At 40.2% G+C, this 10162-nt stretch overlaps 1 pseudogene; it reads left to right on the top strand.

Moving 5' to 3' along the window:
• The first annotated feature begins 4341 nt into the window (after positions 1–4341).
• LOC119505200 overlaps positions 4342–10162 on the top strand; it is a 31627-nt pseudogene continuing 25806 nt past the window's right edge.

The following is a 10162-nucleotide window of genomic DNA, read 5'->3' as shown; positions in this document are numbered from 1 at the left end:
GAAGCATGGGAAAAGATCTGGAAGTGGAGTTTAATAATGAAATTGCAGGGAAAGTTCTATTATTAATGACTTATTGTCTACCACCTGGCAAACTGATGGTTATATTCTACCTTAAGTCATTCCATCAGATATTTTTGTGTATCTATTATGTGCTAATGTCAGGTATCAGGCTTGTGACTCTCCATATATAGCAAACATTTAATAGACATGCTATCAAATTTTGATGAATGGAAAGCATATATTTTTTTTTTTTTCCATTTTGAGCACACTTTCTGGTTGGGACATAATCAACAGAAAAAAAAAATGGTGGACTGACCAGGTACAGAGGAGGGGCAACCAGGCCTGAGAACAAGGAGTAATTTCAAGTCAGCACCCAAGGGAGATTTTGCCTGAACTTTTTTGGGGGCAGAAGAGCTCCATGCAGAGGTAAGAGCATGCCACAGGACCAAGGATACACGGTGCCATGCAGATCATTCAAGAAATGCAAGGAAAGGCTCAGTTCAGAGGAAATATTTGCAGACTTTAGTGATTTAATTTTGCCCTCAAATATGCTACCAAAGTCCAATATTCAACAGTGAGTCATAGTGATGAGATGCCCCAACAGTTTGCTAGGGACACAACATGGGAAAGATGTTCTCAGAGAACAAAGAACTCTGCTAGTGAAATAACAGCAGTAACATGTCTCAAAGGCTTACATTAAAAAATCTTATTTGCCTAGAGCTGATCTGTTATAATCCTGAAGTTCAGCTTATAATTTGATGCAGTTTTGCAGTAACATGAACTTTTTAATTCCTTAAACTATTCAAATCAGCTCATTGACTTAAGAGAAGATTCTTCACAATTGGATGGAAGTTACCCACTCCCCATTCTACTTTTTCTCTCATACCTGCTTAGTTATTCTAAAGAGCATTAGTAGAAGTATAAATACAAAAGTTAAGGAGCATCTCCTGCATCTGTAGGCAGTATGCTGGGGAGGATCTCTACAGGTGGGTTTAGATGGCTTTGAGAAATGCAACTTTGAGAGATGTGAATTACTGTCTCATGCAACATGTCTCTCCAAAACTGGGCTCCAGCATCCAGCTTCCAAGACCAAAACTCTGGGATGATCAGGAAACAGAAAAGGGGAGATAAGGAGGAAGTATTTGCATTATAGAAAGTCTGATATTTCACCCTTTTATTGATTGTAATCACATGAGAATATGAATATTGATACACCATTGCTTGGTCATGACTGGGCTCAATCCCCCTGGACTCTCATGCTTTGCAAATTAGGAAGTGAGGTAAGAAACCCAAACCCAAGTCTGTTGTTCCCAGCCTGAGGAATGCTCTAATATCCTTGAGACACAAATGGTCCCCTAAAGAAACAACTGGTCCTGCCCATGGGCTTCCAAATGGCAATGCCTTTGAGCCACCCTCCCCTTATGAAAATGGATCCTGACACACACATGGGCTCCCTATGACCAGCTTCCTTCCCATCTTGCTTAGCAAGACATCAGCTGCACTTCACACATAGTTGAAAGTATTCTTAAATAGAAAATAAGACCTTCAAGAGGACAAGGATTTTGACTTCATTTGCTTGGAAAAAGTACATAATAGTGAATATGTTAACCAATCTAAATTACTTTCTCAAACTTGTAAAATTTCATGTTTTAATATTTCCCACCCATCTCAACCTTATTTCCAAAAGTAGTAATCCATGCAATAACCAAGAAATTCCATTAATTAGATAATCAAATCTCAAAAATAAAAAAAGGCAGAGCATTTTTATCAGAGGAAGAATGTGTATGAATGAACCAACTTCTCCTGGAAACTGTAATTACAGGCTCATTCAGTGATTCTGAGAAAATTCAACATAATTAAATTTGGGAGTTGGTGTATTAAAAGTGAGTTGCTGTATATGCATATTCAAAAGCTGATTGTCATTATACTCCTTTGACTGTATAATTCACAGATTTTCCTATAAAGCAAACATTTAGCCCTTAAGGAAACCAAATTCAAGATGAAAATACCAAGGCTCAGCCAAGGTGAGGGGCTCACCCACTGCAGTCAATGTAGAGGTGTGACTAGCAAGACAGGCTCCCCACTTCCCACTCCCCACCAGCCCCTCTCTGCTGCACCCCACTGCTCCAGGAGCATCTTCATCCCTTATTAGCCTCCCAAAGGATTTTTCTCCCTGTAAATAACACCAGTAGAACTACTGAGAGGAGCACCACCTTCACTGCCTTCCTGCCCTGACCAAGCTCACTTGGGCAGATGCTAACTTCCCTGGTCTATGGTACCTGTGGGAGAGAAGGCACTGGCTCTACAAGGTGCCTTGACCCTTTAGAGAGGCTTCTCCCCTCTGCAGGGCTGCTGCATGTGTGTGTGTTCATGTGGTTGTGGTGTTTCCCAAAATCAAACCCCCAGTGGGGCCTGATTCCCTCACACAGCCAGTCCTCTGCCAGCAGGACTGCAGCTCTGAACCAGCTGGGGGCAAGAACCAGGCAGCTGGTGGGATGCCTGCTGGAAGCACTCAATAAGTATTTGGTAATTGTGATTTAATTGAAAGAGCAGGGAGGTTAATCAAGAGCAATTAATCAAGAGCACAAACTACATATTATAAATAAACAAATATATTTTGCAATCTCCAAGTAGTCTCTCTGTTATTTACCAGGTTATCATATCTCATTTTCAGTAAATAAGAAAAGCCCTGTGTTTCAAATATTAGAGTTTCTGTCATTTTTCCACCAGATAAAAGGGGAGAAATTCAATTTATCTGGCAAAGTAAAAAATACTACCTGTGATGAGGTATAAAGCATAATGATATAAAATGTTCAAAAAGAATGGCAAGTGTCCTGACAGAACCACTTCAAATGTGACTGTGACCAATTATTCAGCAGCTGCTTCAAGGAACATCTAAGAAGACAAGAGAGAAGCAAAGTAAAATGGTGCAACTCTGAGTGGCTTTTGCAGAACCCCATCATGACACAAACATCACTTCAAATGAGCTTGTGTGTCTTTCCTAAATAAAGACCCAAACAGTCCCAGGGTTTAAGACTTGAGTCTTGATCAATTTTTACTCAACTTAAAAGCATGAAAGAATAAAGTCAAATATGAAAGACAGTAGCATCAGGCTGGCTGGCGGTGTGTTTTCAGGACTGCACCCAGGGCACTGTGTAGGCAACAGCTGGAGACAGATCTGGCCACCTTCAGAGAAGTGCATGATCAATGGGAGTGGAGCAAATGCCCAGTCCCAGCCTACAGAAAGGGTCACTCTCAAACCATGTGAGACTGAAATGGCCTAAGGAGCAAGGAGCAGTACAGCCACAGCAGGCAAGGAGACTTCTCAAGTGAGAAGGCCCCTTGAGCCAAATTTCAGGCAAGAGGGTCTACATGACTGCAGAATGGCTCATTCTTCACAGAGAAAGGGACTTTGAGGACACTTAGAGGCAGAGGGAAGCTTCTGGCACACTTCATAGGGTCCATATAAATTCTTTTAAAGAAAAGAATACAAAATCACCACATTTCATGTAGAAGAAAAATATATTCAGTTATCAAGTTAAAGACACAAAATGAATACCTTTGAACCTATATCCTTAGTTGTAAACCAAGCCACAGAGTATTTTTGCAGCTTTTAAGTTAAGTATTTCTCATAAGAGGGGAAGAAATGACCTCATGTTAAGGGAAAATGCCCTTATAATTTAGGATTCAATAGGCTGATTTGGAATAGGGCTGATAATGAGGGACAACAGAATACCATGAGCCCAAAAGTCTAATCAACAAGTATTACCTCCATAAAGCAAGTCTTCTGCCTCTAATACTAAATAAAAGAATTTATAAGTGTTATTACTAAAAACATAACAGTCCCTAGGGAGCATGGATTTCACAATAGAGAAAGGTGACAACCACAGCTTCTATTTTAACAGTCCTGAGTCTACAGGTGGACAGGTCTGGGCATGGCCCAGGTGAAGGTGTTGTTTGTGCTCCCCCCACTCACCTGCACCTGCTGCCTGAGCCCCCTGGCCTGGATGCCCTCCTGGAAAGTGTCTTCCCACTGAGAGGCCTCTGCCAGCATGTTCAGTGTGGTTTCTGCTTCCTGGATCCACTTGAGGAAGTTCTCCAGGTCCTGGTGAGAGGCCTGTGCCACCCTCATATCTGCTTCCAAGGCCTCTGCCTTTCAGCAAAACTGAAAGAACAAAAAACAGGAGGTCTCACCGGCTCCAGGCCCAGACTGCATGTACACCTTTACCAAGGACGTCCGCTGCAATGACCGTCGTTGAAGACCATCAACCTGGCATGCAGGAGGGTCATTGACACTGGGTCCTGACTGAGCCTTCATGAAGGAGCCACATGAATTGTGAGATGAGGAAGAGAGACAGGTAAACCAAATTGTGGGGCTCTGGGATGAGGAGAGGTAACACCAGGGCCCACCTTCACAGCCTACTCTTCTGGTATCCACTTTCCTCTTTCAGATTCGGGGTGCAGAATTTGTTCTGTGGGGTGTGCTGAACTCACCAGCAAAAGGAGAGTTGACCCTGGAGCCCCTCTCCTTCCTCCAGAGGGGACACCCACCCTCAGCCAGTCCAGAAGCCCGCTGCTCTTTACCCCATTTTTGTCACCCCGGAAGTAGCAGTGCCCCACCCCCGGAGTCCCTTCTCTCCAGGCTGTTCTTTGTTCATTTTCTTTCTTACCTCACCAGCAAATCTCTTCTCCAGAGTCTTACCTGGGCTGAAAATCTCAGAACGCGTGATGAGCTGCAGAACGTGGGCCTAGGAGGGCACGGGGACAGGCGGCCAGAGGAGATGCTGAGCCAGGAGAGGGAGCGTTGTGGGGCCCAGAGCAGAGTCTCCAAGGATGCTTATCTTTGCAGTCCAGCCTCGCATCTGCTGCACCAGGCCACTGCCAGAGCGAGCCGCATGAGTCTGACCCGCTCCCGGCTACGGGACCAGGAACTGGCAGCAAATCAAAGCTCGCGTTCCGAGGCATCGGAGGTGCCCGGGCCTGAGCAGACGTGGTTGCTGCAGACTTTGCCTGGGGGGTGCGGCGGGACTGGTTCACCGCCCGGAGCTTCACACCGCCATGGATGGGGACGGTAAGGATGCTGTGGATCCTCATTTTTTTAATCTAATGAAGTCAAGCTTTCTTTGTAGGGTGCTCTAGACTTCCCACAACGTGACTCCAGCCTAACTCTCCAGCTCTGTTGTTTACCTTGTTGAGGCTGCAAATGAACCCAGATCTACCTCCTGCTCACAAGCCTTTTTTATTTTCTCCCAGCCTCCCCAGCCTCAACTACTCAATTCTAAATTTGTCCTTTCTGAACTTTTAGCTCCTGTCTCTGGATATCAGTATCTCTTAAGACCCTTTAAGATATTGCATACTTTCTAGTGGATGTTAACATTATAACAATTGGTATTGGTATTATAGCTGTGTGGGCAGACGTCCGATCTCCACTCTTGGTATGTAAATCTTTATAGGCCTGGGCAAGATTTTTTTCCTTTTAAGGTACTCCACATCCTTAAGTAGGCTGACTGTGATGTTTAATAAATTGAAAGAATGAATGAATGACGTTAACTGTATGACCCACGGCAGTCCCACTTGTGACCTGGATTTTCTTATTTATAAAATAAGGTTGAAGGAGAATCTTTTTTTTATTTTGAAATAAATTCAAAGTTATAGGAACAGTTGCGAAAACAATACTAACCCCATAAACAGAATTCCATCATACCCTGAGCCCCCTCCCCCGATAGCTCAATCCATCAACTTTAACATGCTGTCACATTGCTATTTCTTTCCCTCCCTCCCTCCCTATCTATCATCCATCATCTATTGCTCTGTCTTCTGAACATATGAGAGCTAGCTGCACACATCCTTGAACATACACTATAATTCAGGTATACACTTCCCATGAACAAGAACATTCTTTTATGCAAACCCATTAATTGCAGCTAAGAAGTACAAGAGATTCAACAATGATGCAAAGCTTACATTCTATATTTCCTTTTCCTTATATCTCAACTGTGTCCCTTTGAGCCACCTGTCCTCAATCCTTGAAGGAGAATCTTGATGCTCTGTGTGTTATCCTCCAGTTTATAAAAGTTATGATTTTTATAACATCATACAGGGAGAAAGTGTAGTATATTTGAAAGTAAGTATAAAAGCCTCTTTAAATATAAAGTTTCACTTCTTCACACCTCTGTTATTTTTAATTCCCTGCTAATGTTAGCAAATTAAGCACAATGCTATAATTGTACAAAAAGTAATAAATAAAAACTTTTTTTAAATAAAGGAGAGCATAATGGGGGGAAATGTGGTGGCTTTCTATCCATTGGCCACAACTCCCTTTCCTCTGAGAAGCTGGGGTCTCCTCTTATGTGTTTTTACATTTTCATATTCTAAATAAAGTTTATCAATATTCAAAAGGATTGAAGTCTTATTTTGTCAAATGAGGATAGATAGAGCATTTGTGTTCCACCCTCCCCTATTTTCCTCCCTCAGCATTACCTTTTTAGATAAATAGATGTTCAGTGTTGACATAACTATTTCTTGCCCAAACATCAACCACCAAGCAGTGAGGTTCACTGTAATTTTGTTTCCTCTTTTTCTTTGTTTGACCCGAGAATACCAATGGATTATTTATATATGCTTGGTTTTCTTTGCACCCATTCTTAATTTTTCTTACCTTTCCAGTGGCCCAGAAGTACAGTTTTCCATCAAGTTTGGCATAGTAAGCCATCCATCACTGCTCATATTTTTTTTCTTGGGGACATGCTTTCTAGACCTGTTGCACAGCCTCCCTCCTGGGTGTTCTTGTGTTTTTTTACTCATTTGGATTCATGATTCCCTGGATATAATGCTTTGGGGTTTTTTGTTTTGTTGTGGTTTTGGTTTATTTCATCATTGTGTCTGAGTGCATCCTTCAGTAGTTTTTTGAATAAAAAGAAGGCACAGGCTGTCATTGTGTGACCAATTCATCTGCTCTGATTTGATTTCCTGCCTCTTCTCTGGGATTTCCTTTCCCCCTTTGCCTGAGAGCTGTCTACTTCTCCCTGTGTTGGGGTTGGTACAATCCTACTTCTCATGCCTTCCTCTTTCTTAAATTACACACTGAATTTTGTGGAGGACAACCCCAGCAGCTTCTTGAAAATGGTGTATGGGAGGTAATTTTAAAGGCATATTAGATTGTCATTATTCTGTAAATACTCATTGCCATATTTTAACAAGGACTCTGAGTAATATGAAGATATGAAGACCATTCCTGCCCATGGTGAGTTTATAGAATAGGTGGACAGACAAGAAATCTTTATGTGATATAGTGAAAGTGAAATCTTAGATTGAAACAAGATCACATGCCATTGGCTTTTCCAGTGTGTATGTGTTAATGTCTGTATAAATGGAGTACTAAGCTTTTATGAACCAGAGCAAGGGAACCCAGTTGAACTGGGATGGTCTGGAGGAGGTGGTCCTTAACTTTTAAGGGATGGACAGGATTTTGTGGAGATGGTTGGAAGAACATTTTTTACCTGGATATAAGCAAACATTGAGTATGTTCTAAAGAAAAAGGAGCATGCTGCTTTGACTGGACAGAGAATTGGAGATAAGTAGGGATAAGGTTGCAAAGTAAATTGGGGTCATTTATGGAGGACATTACATTCTAGGCTGAGGAGTTTGAATTTAATCTGTGGGCAATCAGACACAATTGGAGGTTTTTTATAGTAAATGCTAGGAAAAAGGCTGATGCCGTTCCAGAATGCCATATAAATAGAAAAATAGTATGTATTATTCTTTGAATGGCTTCTCTCACCTAGTGGAATGCATTTCAGCCTCATTCAGGTTGTTGAGTGTGTCAATATTCTGTTTATTTTTATTACTGAGTGGTGCCAACTGCTTGGATGCACCACAGTTTATCTGTTTACCAGTTGTTGACATTTGGCTCATCTCCAGTTTTGGGCCATTATGAATAAATCTGCTATAAGCATATATACAGGTTTGATGTGAATGAATTCCATTTTTCTCATGTAAATACATGGTAGTGGGATTGCTGGATTGTATCATACATGCTTATGTTTATAACAATCTTGCAAACTGTTTTCAATGGTCTGTCCCATTTTACATTCCTGCTGCAGTACACAAACATCCCAGCTGCTTCACAACCTCAGAACAACTTAGAATTGTCAGCTTTTTAAGCCATTTTAATATGTGGTGCCATCTCATTGGGGTTGTAGTTTACATTTCTCTGGTGACTGATAATGCTGAGCATCTTCTCATGGGCTTGATTCCCATCCATGGAACTTCTATAGTAAAGAGTTATTTAAATCTCTTACCTATTTTGTTAAGAATGTGATTCTTGGTTTTTTATATAAACAGATGCTCATCATAAATTCAGAAAATTCTGAATTTTTTCAATTTTCTTGGGTTTAAATACCCCCGGGTGGCATTGCTCATGCCCACTGTTTTTTGTTTTGTTTTGTTTTGTTTTTTTCCTTATGGAATTCTGAGGTATATGAAGTTTTAAATGTTGGATTATTATTATAGGTGTATCTTTAAAATCAGTTACCTCCAATATTGTTCTCTCTTCAAAGTACCCAATTTTGGTGTAGATTTAATAAAGGATTTGTAAAAGTTTGATTGTCTAATGTCCTTCAAATATAACATTACTAAATCAGCCTAAAAAGCCAACTTGCTTTGATCCAAACTGTATAAATCTATGTAAGTTGTCCCTCCAAGTTTTTGTTCTATCTAAATATTTCCTCAGATTTTCCTTCTTTTTAGAATTAATTTAGTTGCTCATTAGAAGTATTTATTTATTTTTTTACATTTTAAAGGATTTAATAGGAGAACTTAGTAATCATAATGTAAGATACTGGCTATACACTGCATTTTTTGGGGGAGGAGTCTGACATTCCTGCCTTTTATTTATTTATTTTTTACTTTTTAAATTTTTATTGGGATTGTTTAGATACCATACAATTATCCAAAGATCCAAAGTGTACTGTCATTTGCCCCTGGTACCCTCATATAGCTGTGCATCCAACACTGCACTTAATTTTTGTTCAATTTTTAGAATCTTTTCATTACTCCAGACAAGAAATAAAGTGAAAGATGAAAAAAAGAAAAAAAAAGAAAGAAAGAAAAGGAAACCTGAATCCTCCCATATCCCTAATCAACCCCCCTCAATTGTTGACTCTTAGTGTTCATATAGTACATTTGTTACTGTTTATGAAAGAATGTTGAAATACTACTAACTGTAGTATATAGTTTGCAATAGATATGTATTTCTTCCCTATATGCCCTTCTATTATTAACTTCTAGTTGTATTGTCATACATTTGTTGTGGTTCTTGGAAGCGATTTCTAGTATTTGTACAGTTGATCATGGACATTGCCCACCATAGGATTCAGTTTTATACATTCCCATCTTTTGACCTCCAACTTTCCTTCTGGTGACATATATGACTCTGAGCTTCCCCTTTCCACCTCATTCATGTGCCATTAAGCACTGTTAGTTATTCTCACATCTTGCTACTGACACCTCTGTTTATTTCCAAACATTTAAGTTCATCCTAGTTGAACATTCTGCTCATACTAAGCAACTGGTCCCCATTCTTAAGCCTCATCCTATATCTTGGTACCTTATATTTCATGTCTATAAGTTTACATATTATAATTAGTTCTTATCAGTGATACCCTGCAATATTTGTCCTTATGTGTCTGGCTTATTTCACTCAGTATATTGCTCTCAAGATTTTGTCATTAACCCATTGCTTTTAAGATGGTTTTGTTCACACACCATACAGTCCATCCTAAGTAAACAATCAATGGTTCTCTGTATGGTCACATATTTATGTGTTCACCACCTTCAACACTATCTATATAAGGGCAACTACATTTCTTCCACAAGGCAGGAGGGAGAGTCAAAGAAGGTAGAGAGACAAAAGAAAGAGGAAAAAAATGACAGCTAGGAAGTAGCAAAAGGAAAAGTAACCTTAAATCAAAGTAGAGTAATGAGTCAGACATCACCACCAATGCCAAGTGTCTAAAATGCCTCCCCTATGCCCCCCTCTTATCTGCATTTACCTTGGTATATCACCTTTGTTACATTAAAGGAAGCATAATACAATGATTCTGTTAGTTACAGTCTCTAGTTTATGTTGATTGCATCCCTCCCCCAATGCCTCCCCATTTTT

The sequence above is a fragment of the Choloepus didactylus genome, chromosome 10, assembly GCF_015220235.1.
Source record: "Choloepus didactylus isolate mChoDid1 chromosome 10, mChoDid1.pri, whole genome shotgun sequence".
In the NCBI taxonomy this organism is placed as follows: Eukaryota; Metazoa; Chordata; class Mammalia; order Pilosa; family Megalonychidae; genus Choloepus; species Choloepus didactylus.
This window is presented reverse-complemented; position numbering and strand designations above follow the sequence as displayed.